Source organism: Chiloscyllium punctatum, chromosome 36 (genome assembly GCF_047496795.1).
Source record: "Chiloscyllium punctatum isolate Juve2018m chromosome 36, sChiPun1.3, whole genome shotgun sequence".
Taxonomy (NCBI): Eukaryota; Metazoa; Chordata; class Chondrichthyes; order Orectolobiformes; family Hemiscylliidae; genus Chiloscyllium; species Chiloscyllium punctatum.
This window is the reverse complement of record NC_092774.1, coordinates 55448140-55461408: the sequence shown is the minus strand read 5'-3', so window position 1 is coordinate 55461408 and position 13269 is coordinate 55448140. Positions and strand designations below refer to the sequence as shown.

General features: G+C 46.4%; 1 protein-coding gene across 1 annotated transcript in view; it reads right to left on the bottom strand.

Moving 5' to 3' along the window:
• Nucleotides 1–9562, bottom strand: part of LOC140460100 (uncharacterized) — a 157730-nt gene extending 148168 nt beyond the window's left edge. Inside the window, exon 1 of the mRNA XM_072554500.1 lies at nucleotides 9422–9562. The gene's annotated coding sequence lies outside the window, so the exon portion shown is untranslated. The remainder of the gene's footprint in view (nucleotides 1–9421) is intronic.
• Nucleotides 9563–13269: the final 3707 nt, after the last annotated feature.

Sequence of the window (13269 nt, the reverse complement as noted above, 5' to 3'; positions counted from 1 at the left end):
TGCCAATATCACACCCCATTCTGTTCCCTGGCCAACATCTCTGTCTCAGGTTTGCTGGAGTGTTCCAGCGAAGCTCAGCACCAGCAGAACGAAGAGCACCAAATATTGCACTTGGGGACCATACATCCCTCCGGTCCCAATATCGAATTCAATAATTCTAGGGCCTGAAATCCATAGTTTCCTCGTCCCTTCCACACACACCAAGCTTTGTTATCACATAGTCTGTCATTATGCACTACCTATTCTTAGCTATGAACAGTCTTCATTAACAGTTATTCACCCTCCCATGCAGATTGTTATCAACTCCCTTTCCTGTCCAACAGTTCTTCCCTCGCTTTGGGCTCTGTCCTGATCTATCAGTTACTGCGTCCGCCTTCCTCCCACAATATTTTTCGCATATAAACGGACATTTTCCCAATCACCATCAGTTCTATGGAAGGGTCACCGGCAACTCTTGTTTTTTTTTGTTTCTGATATACAGCATCGACAATTCTTTCAGCTTTTTATTGAGAGAGAGTTGGAAATTGTTTCGAGAGACAGAGGGAGAGGGGGGGAGAGACAGAACAGACATGAACTGTTGATCTCCATTGTTCCACATAAGGTAAAATCATTGCAGTGCGATCAGTTACCTTAACCATGAATAGAAACACGCAGTTTACGGTAGGCTTGTGGCGCAACGGTAGCGCCTCTGATTCCAGCTTAGTAGGTGACGTGCTCAAATCAAGTCAGACTCACGGCAGTCAACTATACCTCAAGAAAGGAGTACGCCCGCGGTTATGTGTTGAGCCAAGTCTGCTTTCCGGGCACTTTTGATCGCACATGAAGCTTTGCTATTAGTTTGATTTGTGAACACTGTGTCAGGGAGATGCTGTTCCCATTGTTTGGGTAAATGCTCAGCTTCCCCCAGTGTAAGAAGTGAAACACAGACTGTTCCAGCAGGGGATTTAAATACACTGCCGCATCCCTCTGGGCAGCCGCTTCATTCAGTTGGTGACAGCGCGGGCATGACTAACATTATTCCGATATTTTTACAACATAATCTAGAGACTCCCAGCTTTATGTTTTAATCCATCAAGACAGTGATAGCGAGTTCAGGTAGAAATGTTTTCCACCAACAGCAAATCCGTTCCTCTCACTGGACACAGTTAAAATTATTTTTATTCAACTAAAGGAGCGGAAACTACAGTCTGACGGTTCCTCTCCACATTAACGGTGAGCCTGAATTTTATAAACGGTGTCAGTAAAATCCAGTGGCGGACACTGATTTGGTTCAATCGTTTTTTGCCAAGCGTAATTCACCGAGAGGATGCTGCTTTGTGAAACAGCGTGGGGAATTACTGCAGGGCCTCCTGCGCATGGAACACACCACAACTGATGTGTTTCACCTTCATCAGTTTATTCCCAAGTCAGGGAAAAGTGGTTTGATGATTCGGATCATAGCAACCCGACAGAGAACAGGAGAAGACCACACAGCCTTTCACAGGCTTGTCACCACAGCTGGGTCACCGTGGCCTGTGTATCAGAATGGGACATTTATTTGCATCTACTGACGAGAAGCACAGCATATCAGAGTGCTGGTAGGACTATCACACATGAGAAAACGGCTTTGACCTATCAGCTGGAGTGGCTCCCAATGCGTACTTCACTCACCTTAACTGAATAACTGTAAAAAATTACTCAGCGATTCAAAGGAATACTCCGTTTTGAATCTGCATTGTGGCATATACTTTCGAGAATGATGTCAAAACACCTTCATTGCTGTGATGGAGTATCCTGTTGGACAGAATATACCGGTTGTCAAATTTCCCACATGCTGTTGGTCCAACTCCGATTGGACTCAATATCACAAAATGAGTGATAGCGCAGACTGAGGCCGTGCAGCCCAACTTAGCTCTGCTGGCTCGACACAATATATAAATAAGTGTCTCTATGTGTATCATTCTGTCGCCCTCTCCCTGCAAATCTGCACATTGTTACATTGAACATTACCATTGAATTCCCATTTGTGTCAATTGAATCTGCCTCTTTGTCACTGTCAAACAGGGATTTACTGACCCCACTCCCTGTGCGAAAACATTCTTCCGAATGTCACTTTTACTTTTCCTGATGACTTTAAATCTCTGCCAAATCGTTCTCGATCCTTTCATTCATGGGAGCATTTTCACTATATTACTTCCTCTGTCTAGACCCCTGCTGACTTGGAAAACTTCAATCAGGCCAACTTTCAGCCTTCTGTTCATCAAAAGTTCCCAACTTTCCAATCTACCTTCAGTGCTGTCATTCCTCATGCACCGCACCATTCACTTCAACCTGTTCAGCACTGTGTCCAATCACTTCACTTGCCGCTTCCTGAAATTTCCCCCTCAGAACTGAACAGTAATGCAGCTGGATGATTCGGATTGCGCGGGCGAACAGTCTGCAATACTTGACTCCACTTGTCACAAATGTTCCCTTCGCCGAGCTCATTGCAATTGGAGCTCTGCCCCATCCTTACTTCAGGCAGTCCGATCTCGTTTCATTGAGAAATTTTGCACAAGGCAATTTAAGAAATGAGGGCTCGTTCGGGATTCAAACCCAGCATCTCTCGCACGAGCGTGTAGCTGAAGACCCGAAGCAAAATTCGCACCGCTAGATCAGCGAGTCACAGGCTGTTGAGTTCCGTCTCTGCCCTGACCCCTGATACCTCCAGCGCCCTCCCCTGAAGCAGTTGAGACTTGCTCAGTGTGAAATACATTTGACATTGCTCCAATAAATACAAACAGCAAAGAGATTCCACAACATTTGCTTCTCATTCTGTCTCCCTGCGCCCAGGACGCTGCTGTTTGTCCTGTTTCCAGGAACCGGACTCTCTCCACTGGCGGATAATTAAACCATTTTGTTTCTCCTTGCAAGTATTCTGGGGGAGGGCAGAGCCCATTCGCTCTTCTGCTCTCTCTCAATCACTTGGGATAGGAGACGTCAGTTCCACTCATGCATAGGAAATGGGCAAGTTTTAACTACATTACAAAGGTCTGTAATCAAAGAAACAGAAAGCTGCTGTGATGGCGGGACAGAGAGAAATGGACACCGGAAACTGTTCCCTCAGGTAAATTCATATGAGTGTATTTGTGTGCAGCTTGCTTGGTGTTCAGAATTCCTCTTCACACAGCAATCCTGCAGAAAGACTTTTCTAACACAGGCGTCTGTTTCTTTGCTGCGAACGGGCAGCAGTGAACATCTGAGCCCCAACTGTCCCAGATGAAGTTAAAAATGAGCCATTGTTTCTCCCTCAGCCGATCTGTCCCAGAGACAGGGAGAGGGACGGCATCAACGCGTGACGTCATTCCGCCGCAGCCTGAAGCCGTTCAGTCCATCATTTCCATGCGACTCTCTGTCACTTGTATCTCTCCGAGATGATTCCCAATCGGTGATATGTGTCCTCATCATGGGAACTGTGTCTGTGTGGTGATGCTGCTTTCGAAATGCTGATCGTCCTGTCATTCACGTCTGAACCGGAGTGGGGAATTATTGCAGGGAATGAATACGACCGCAAATAATGTGGCTTTGTGGCTCATTGGTTAACCCTGCTGTCTCATAACGGGACCTGAATTCGATCCTACCCTTGTGCAGCTTGTTTGAGTGGAGTTTGTTCAATCTTTGCGTGGGTTTCCTGCTCCGGTTTCCTTCGACAGTCGAAAGATATGCAGGTTAGGTGGACTGACCATGCCCAGAGATCCAGTTAGGCGCATCAGTCAGAAGGAAATGTAGGGTATGGGCGGGTTACTCTTCGGAGGGTTGATACGGACTTGTTGAGCAGGAGGGCCTGTTTCCACACGGTAGGGATTCGAATTCGAATATGTTTCAACTTCCCCAGCTCATTCCTATTTCAGAGAAGAGGTTTACGATTCAGTTCAGAGCAGACCGGCGGGAAACAACTCAAATCTCCACAAGCACTTCCTTTCAGTTGTGTAAATTGGGCCAGTGTTTAGTGACATATTCAGTTCAGGTACTCGAAGATTTGGGAAGCAGAGGCAAAGGCAAGATACAGAACAGAGTACCGTTACAAAGGGAAGCAATAGCAGACGATAGTTTCGATCGAGTGACATGAACCCACTCTACTTTCCCGCACGGAGTGTTTTGCACAGATCCCTTCAGCCTTTCGTCTGGCGTGTGGCATGCACGTTTGAGACTGATGTCAAAGACCTCCACTGCTGTCGTTTAATATGCTGTTGTGCAGACACATAGAGGCTGTCTAAATATAAACGTTGTTCTAAATTCCCACATTCTGTTGGTCGAACTGTGATTTCACTCTGAACCACAACGTGTCACAGCGCAGAGGGAGGCCATGCGGCCCACCTTCGCTCTGCTGGTTATTCGCCGTAAGTAAACGAGTGTCTCAATTCGTATCATTCTATTGCCTTCCCTGTGTAAATCTGCACACCTGAACATGACCACCGAATTCCCTTCTGTATCCAATGAATCTTCCTCTTTGTCACTGTCAGGCAGGGATTTACTGACATTAACAATTCCCTGTATGGAAACGTTCCTCCTCATGTCACTTTTACTGCTTTTCCACGTGACTTTAAAACTCTGCAGAATCATTGTAGATCCTTTCAGGTGTCGGAGCATTTTCACAACATTATTTCCTGTTTCTAGGCCCCTCATGACTAGCAATGCTTCTGTTCTAGGTGGAAAGCTGTCCCAATTTTCCAATCTAGCTTCATTGCTGACATTCCTCAAACACTGCATCTCTGGCAAGTCTGCGCAGTAGAAGACCCTAAGCGAGAATCATACCCCTAGACCAACGAGCCAGAAAGCGGGCATGCACCCACCCGCCACACCTCTTGAACTAACTGAGACTTGTTCAGTGTGAAATACATTTGTCATTGCTCTAAAAATTGCAAGCGGCAGAGAGTTTCCAGAACAGCTGCTTCTCATTCTGTCTCCCTGCTGCTGTTTATCCCGTCCCCAGAAACCGGGCTCTCTCCTCTGGCAGGTAATTAAACTATTTTGTTTCTAACTATTTTTCTGACACCCAGGTTGCCAGTGACAAGCATTGCCCTCCTCAACACAGGGGACAGAGAACAGGAGAAGACCACTCAGACCTCCACGAGGGTGTCACCACAACTATGCACATTGGGCCAGAATATCAATGTGAAATATAATGCCGAAGTTTTTGGGGAAGCAGATGAGAGAGGTGCAGAACAGAGCGCCCTTGTACGGGAAAGCTGCTCAAGACGACATTGAGTGAATAGGAGAGAATAGGACATGGCAGATTTCAGGCACGAAAGTCATGGAATTCGATATTGAAGACCGGAGGACTATTGGGTCTTCAAGTGGAAAATGGGGCGTTGTTCTTCCACCTGGAGCTGAGCTTTGCTGGAACACTTCTGCATGCCTGAGACAGAGATGTTAGCCAGGGAACATGGTGGTGTGTTAAAGTGACAGGCAACCAGAAGCTCAGGGCCATGTTTTGCGGGCAGAACTGAGATGTTCTGCGAAGGAGTCATGCAGTTTATGCTTCATGCTACGTTGGGGACACGACACTGTGAGCAGCGGATGCAGGAGACCAGATTGTGGCAAATGTGCAGGTAAAGTGCTGCTTCACCTGGCGGGTATGTTCGAGCCCTTGGATATTCAGGAGGGAGCAGGTAAATGGCAGGCGTTGCACATTCGGCAGTTGCAGGGGAAATTGCCTTGGGACAATGGGAGGTGGGTGTGAGGTGTTGCGAGCGAAGGAAGAGTGGATCCGAGGTGAAAGCCCTGCCCAGTTACCTGCTCTCATATATAAATCCGTGAAGTTGTAAGAACTTTCCAAAGAATGATTCAGTACCACGTGACTCACGAACTAATTTGTATTCATGTTCCGGGACCAGCATCATTATTGTGTCACAGCAGCTGCAGGCCATCAGCGGGGGCTCGCCTTATGACGTCATGGTGCGGCTGGAAGCCCCGGGACAGTTTATCAAAGAAACCTCCCTGTGGGTCAGGGCAACCCTGCATCGGGAAGCACTGAGATGGCCAACCACTATCCGTTAACATGGGGAATACATCTCCACATTGCACAGCCTCATAACAAACTTCCCGTTCTTCCACTTAAAGTTCAAGAGCCCTCAAAACGAAATTCCCCAGGTACGTTTCGAAGAATGTTTCCAGGTGTTTGCAAAGTATATCTATGAGCACGTTGTTAAAGTTTGAACGTTGCAAGTGATGAAATTGTGAGATCACAGTTCGAAAAAACAATGTGGGAATTTAGGCAGAGTTTATATTTGCACGTGGATGATATGTCTGTGGGTGCGTGATGGGAGCATAACCCAGATGGGAAACCATTTCTCCTATTCGCTCAATGTCGTCTTTAGCAGCTTTCCCACCTAACGGTGCTCTGTGCTGCACCTCGTCTTCTCATCTGCTTCCCAAAAACTTTGACATAAATATTTCACGTTGATATACTGGACCAATGTTAAAATGAACACTCGTGGAGGTCTGCGTGGTCTTCTCCTGTTCTCTGTACCCTATGTTGCGGAGGGCAATGCTTGTCACTGGTCACTTCGGTGTCAGAGAAAAGTTTAGAAACAAAACGGTTGAATTATCTGCCAGTGGAGAGACTCCCGCTCCTGGGGACAGGACAAACAGCAGCAGGGAGACAGAATAAGAAACAGCTGTTCTGGAAACTCTTTGCCGCTTGCAATTCTTGGAGCAATGTCAAATAAATTGCACACAGAGCAAAACTCAGTGCGTTCAAGAGGTCGGGCGGGGTGTGCATCTGTTCCTGGTGTGTGATTCGTGTTTCGGGCCTACTTCTACGCAGAATTCCGAGAGATCCCGCGTTCAAATCCCAGACCACCCCGCATGTCATGATTTGCGCAAAAGTGCCCGATTATTTTTCTCAAAAAGCAACTTCGCTAAACGAGGTTTAGCTCCCTGGAGTACCAATGGGGCAGAAAGCAGGGAAGTGAAATGATTGGAGACAGCGTTGAACAGGTTCCCGTGAGTGGTGGCGCTATTTGAGGGAAGTCAGAGATGAGGGTTGATTGGAAAATTAGAACAGCTCTCCTCGAAGAACAGAAATTTGAAATCTGGCCTGATTGAAGTTTTCCAGTGGGGTCTAGACAGAGAAAGTCATGTAGTCAAACTGCTCCCACCTCTGAAAGGATCGGCAACAATTCGGCAGTGTTTTAAAGTCATGGGGGAAAGAACTAAAAGTGACATAAGAAAGAACGCTTTCGTACAGGGAGTCATTAGGGTCAGCAAATCCCTGTCTGACATTGACAAAGAGGCAGATTCAATAGACGCAAACGGGAATTCGGTGGTCCTGTTTAAAGTAACAATGTGCAGAATTACACAGAGAAGGCAAGAGAATGATACGAATGGACACGCACATTTACTTACGGTGTCGAACCAGCAGAGCGAAGATGGGCCGCATAGCATGCGTCTGCGCTATGACACATGCTGTGATGGGAATGTGGGAAGTTAGAAAAAGTTTATATTTACACACCCTCCATACGTCTGCGCAACACCATATAAGACGACAGCAGTGGAGATCTTTGACATCAGTCTCGAATGTGCATGTCACGCGCCAGACGAAAGGCTGAAGGCACCTGTGGAAAACGATGCCATGGTTAGAAGCAGAGTGGCGAAGCGGCAGCGTGCTGGGTCAATAACCCTGGGTATCGATGGATCAAAGCTATCCTCTGCAATTGCGCAATGTCTCCATGGGCAGTTTTTCTTTGCAATGATGCTGTGTTTTGTTCTGTATCTTGCACGTACCCAAAAACTCGCGAAACTCACACGGTTCAAGTCACATTCTTTTGGAGGTCTGAGTGGTCTTCTCCTGTTCTTCGTCGGTTTCCTATGAACTGAATCACGATGCCAATGAGCTGATAAAATTGAAACGCATACCTTGCGATTTCGTCCGTTCCCTGCAGTAATTTGCCACACCGGTTCCGACGTGAATGACAAGACGATCCGCATGTCAGAAACCGCATCCCGGGGACAGAATGAAAAGCAGATGTTCTGGAAACTCTTTGCTGCTTGCAATTCTTGGAGCAAAGTGGAATGTATTTCACACTGAGCAAGTATCAGCTGGCTCAGAGTCTCCAGTGTACATTGCTCTCTTTCCCGCCAGCTCAGAGAGAGAACAATAGGAGGGACAAAGGAGTGAATAACGATCCGTGTGGGAGGGTGAATAACTGTTAATGGAGACCGTTAGTGGCTAACAATAAGTAGTGTGTCGTAGCAGACTATGTGATAACAAGTACTTTAGGTACTTGGTTCTTTGCAAGTTGCATCTCTGGTAATTTCAGCACACTTGCCTTCATTGTTCACACCGGGGTAAAAACAATGACTGCAGATGCTGAAAACCAGATTCTGGATTAGTGGTGCTGGAAGAGCACAGCAGTTCAGGCAGTGTCCAAGTAGCTTCGAAATCGACGTTTCGGGCAAAAGCCCCAATTGTTCACACCGTTGAGTATAGGAGTTGGGACATCATGTGGAGGTTGTACAGGATGTTGGTGAGGCCATTTTGAGTACTGCATACAGTTCTGGTTGTCCTGTAATAGGAAGTATAGGGGTAACAGGGTTTGGTAAAGATTTACCAGGACGTTGATAAGACTGGAGGGTTTGAGTTTCAGGAGAGACTGGGACTTCTTTTCCACTTTATTAAGATTTATAAAATCATGAGTGGCGGAGGTAAGGTGAATAGCAATGGGTTCTTCCTTAGCGTAGGGAGCTCAAAACAAGGGGGCTTCTTATAAGTTTAGAGTAGAGAGATTTACAAGGAACCTGAGGGGCAACGTTTTGACAGAGGGTGGTCTTTGTATGGAATGAACTTGCTGAGGAAATGGGAGATGCAGGTGCAGTTACAACATTTAAATGATATTTGGATGGGTGGACGGAGAGAAAGGTTTTAGAGGGGTATGGGCCAACTGCACAAAAGTCGGACTAGTTTAATTTGGGAATCCTGGTCAGCATGGGCGAGTTGGATCGAAGGGTCTGTTTCTCTGTTGTACACCTCCATGAACCAGAAGTGATCTTATTGAAACCAGTAGAATTCTGATAGATGCGGATGAAATACTCCTTTGTGGGGAGGAATGTCATAGAATTCCAAGAATGTGGAAGAAGGCCATTCAGCCCATCTATTCACACTGGCCCTCTGAAGAGCGTCCCACTCATACCCACCACCTTACTCCGTATTCCCCATGGCCAATCCACACTAACCTGCACATCCCTGGGCACTATGGGTAATATAGTACAGCAAATCCTCCCTAACCTACACCCTAATCGATAAATTATTTTAGTCCACAAAGATAAAAAGCACAAGGATTTAAAAAGTGACCCTAAAAAGCACAAGCCTCAGTAAAAGCAGATGGAAAGTGAGTGTAAAATGTCACTACGACAGGACAGGCCCCACATTCCTTCCCCTCCGTCCCCCAACCTGCCTCACCTTTCACCTCCCGGGCCCAGTACCTTCCAGGTGGCCCCAGAGTTGACACAGGGGCCGCCCCACGACCAGTAGAACTCCACCACCCAGGCGGCCGACGGGTTCCCAAACAGGCCCTTAACCCCATCCGCCTCCAGAATGGTCACCGGCTCCTGTCTGCTGTACAGCCGGGCGGTGTGGCCGTGTCACAGCAGCTGCGCCAGGAAGGCAGCGGTGCCCAGTAACGGGTGTCTGCCCCGGGTCGCACGGCGCCATTTTCCTAACGGCCGCCGCTTCCCCGCTCGAGCAACTTCTCCTCCCAACCACCTTCGCTCCCTCGTGACGTCAGTTCAAGAGGGATGGGCGGGGCCGGGGAGCCTCACCGTCACCAAGCAACAGCCACCTCGCGCTGCAACTGCTCATTCACAAAAACAAACTCTCCTGTCTCGCTCTGCAGCTGCAGGGGGGATACTGCCACGTTTCGAGGAGCCCTGTCGACATTGGGAAAGCTCACGGCCCAATTTAAAGGGGTACTCCGACATATAACAAAACATCGTCATGTCAAATTGGGGAAATCCGCATTTTAATGGGACATGGACATTTTAACGGGCTATTTCGGCAAATAAAGAGATTTAAACAGACATGAGTATATTTCAAAGGGATGTAGTTCGAAGAGATGTTGCCCTATTTATAATCCGAAATATCCCTTTAAGAGACATAGTCATATCTAAAGGGGTAAATATACATTATCGAGGGGCAAGATTGCACCTCGTGGAACATAACACCTTTAAAGGGCTTAGCTACATGTAAAGGGACATTTTTATGTTTGAAAAGATATATTGAAACCTAAAACGACATGGTCATAATTAAAATTACATGGTAATATTTAGAAAGCATGACCATATTGGAAATAGTGCAGCCGCTTTTAAAAAAGGGGTTGGGCTGGGGTGAGACGGTTCCACTTTTAAGAAAATAAGCAAGTTAATACGATTTGGAATGATCTTGAAGAGGTGATGGAGCCAGTAAAAGGCAACGATAATTGCAAAATTCTTGAAAAGAAAATGATTCCAGATATATGTGGATATAGGGAAATAATTCAATAAAAGAGCCATTACAAATTTGATGGACGAAACAACCTCCTTTTGAGACATATAAATGGTAGCATCAATATTGAAGAAGAAATTTCAAATTCTGTTCTTCTCCCAAAGTTTCTGTCTTGTCAAGGTACAATTCAAGCCAGTACAATATGTTATGCCACAATAGGCATTGCTCCTCAATCTCATCTTGTCCTCACCCAATATTCATATCTGCATTGTTAGCAGTCAAGTTTCCAGGGGAAATAAGGCATGAAGATGTGATGCTCACATTCCATGAACAAATTGTGTTGGGGATTCTGTAGTCAAAGGTACAGACAGACGTTTCTGTGGCCAGCAGAGAAAAGGTTGTTTCCCTGGTGCCAGGATCAAGGATGTCTCAGAGAGGGTGCAGAATGTTCTCACGGGGAAGAGAGGTCAGAAGGGGGTCATTGACAACATTTGAACCAACGACACTGGAAGGGAAAAGGTTGAGACTCTGAAGGGAGATTCCAGAGAGTAAGGCAGAAATGTAAAAAGGAGGTCCTCAACGGTAGTAATATCTGAATTACTCCCAGTGCTACGAGCTAGTGAGGACAGGAATAGGATGATAGAGCAGATGAATGCATGGCTGAGGAGCTGGTGTATGGTAGAAGGATTGACATTTTTGGATCATTGGGATCACTTTTGGGGGAGAAGTGACCTGTAGAAGAAGGACGGATTGCACCTAAATTGGAAGAGGACTAATATACTTGCAGGGAAATTTGCTAGAACTGCTTGGGAGGATTTAAACTGGTACGGTGGGGAGGGTGGGACCCAAGGAAAAAAGTGAAGGAAGAGATCGATCTGAGACGGGTACAGCTGAGATGGAAATGGATAGACAAGACCTAAAAGTCAAAGTTCTAAATTGGAGAAAGGCCAATTTTGACGGTATTAGGCAAGAACTTTCGAAAGCTGATTGGAGGCAGATGTTCGCAGGTAAAGGGACGGCTGGAAAATGGGAAGCATTCAGAATTGAGATAACAAGAATCGAGAGAAAGTATATTCCTGTCAGGATGAAAGGGAAGGCTGGTAGGAAAAAGGGAATGCTTGGATGACAAAAGAAATTGAGGGTTTGGTAAAGAAAAAGAAGGAAGCATATGTCAGGTATAGACAGGATAGATCGAGTGAATCCTTAGAAGAGTATAAAGGAAGTAGGAGTAAACTTAAGAGGGAAATCAGGAGAGCAAAACGGGGGCAAGAGATAGCTTTGGCAAATAGAAATATGGAGAATCCAAGGGGTCTTTACAAATATATTCAGGTCAAAAGGGTAACAAGGGAGAGAATAGGGCCCCTCAAAGATCAGAAAGGCGGCCTTTGTGTGGAGCCACAGAAAATGGGGGAGATCCTAAATGAATATTTTGCATCAGTATTTACTGTGGAAAAGGATATGGAAGATAGAGACTGTAGGGAAATAGGTGGTGACATCTTGCAAAATGTCCAGAAGTGCTGGATGTCTTGAAACGGTTAAAGTTAGAGAAATCCCCAGGACCTGATCAGGTGTAACCAAGAACTCTGTGGGAAGCTGGAGAAGTGATTGCTGGGCCTCTTGCTGAGTTATATGAATCATCGATAGTCACAGGTGAGGTACCAGAAGACTGGAGGTTGGCAAACGTGGTGCCACTGTTTAAGAAGGGCGGTAAAGACAATCCAGAGAACTATAGACCAGTGAGCCTGACCACGGCGGTGGGCAAGTTGTTGGAGGGAAGCCTGAGGGGCAGGATGGACATGTATTTGGAAAGGCAAGAACTGATTCGAGATAGTCAACATGGCTTTGTGCATAGGAATTCATGTCTCAGAAACTTGATTGAGTTTTTGAAGAATAACCAAGAAGATTGATGAGGGCAGAGCAGTAGATGTCATCTATATGGACTTCAGTAAGGCGTCCGACAAGTTTCCCCATGGGAGATTGATGAGCAAGGTTAGATCTCACGGACAACTTGCAATTTGGATACAGAACTGGCTCAAAGGTAGAAGGTAGAGGGTGGTGGTGGAGGGTTGCTTTTCAGACTGGCGGCCTGTGACCAGTGGAGTGCCACAAGGATCAGTGCTGGGCCCTCTACTTTTTGTCATTTACATAAATGATTTGGATGCGAGCATAAAAGGTACAGTTAGTAAGTTTGCAGATGACACCAAAATTGGAGGTGTGGTGGACAGTGAAGAGGGTTCCCTCAGAATAAAACAGGATCTGGACCAGATGGGCCAAGGGGCTGAGAAGTGACAGATGGAGTTTAATTCAGATAAATGTGAGGTGCTGCATTTTGGGAAGGCAAATCTTAGTAGGACTTATACAATTAATAGTAAGGTCCCAGGGAGAGTTGCTGAACAAAGAGACCTTGGAGTGCAGGTTCATAGCTCCTTAAAAGGGGAGTCGCAGGTCGGTAGGATAGTGAAGAATGCGTTTGGTATGCTTTCCTTTATTGGTCAGAGTATTAAGTACTGGGAGGTCATGTTGCAGCTGTGCAGGACATTGGTTAGGCCACTGTTGGAATATTGCGTGTAATTCTGGTCTCCCTTCTATCGGAAAGATGTTGTGAAACTTGAAAGGGTTAAGAAAATATTTGCACGGATGTTGCCAGGGTTGGAGGATCCGAGCTACAGGGAGAGGCTGAACAGTCTGGGGCTGTTTTCTCTGGAGCGTCAGAAAGCTGAGGGGTGAACTTATAGAGGTTTACAAAATTATGAGGGGCGTGGATAGGATAAATAGGCAAAGGCTTTCCTCTGGGATCGGGAAGTCCAGAACGAGAGGGCATAGGTTTA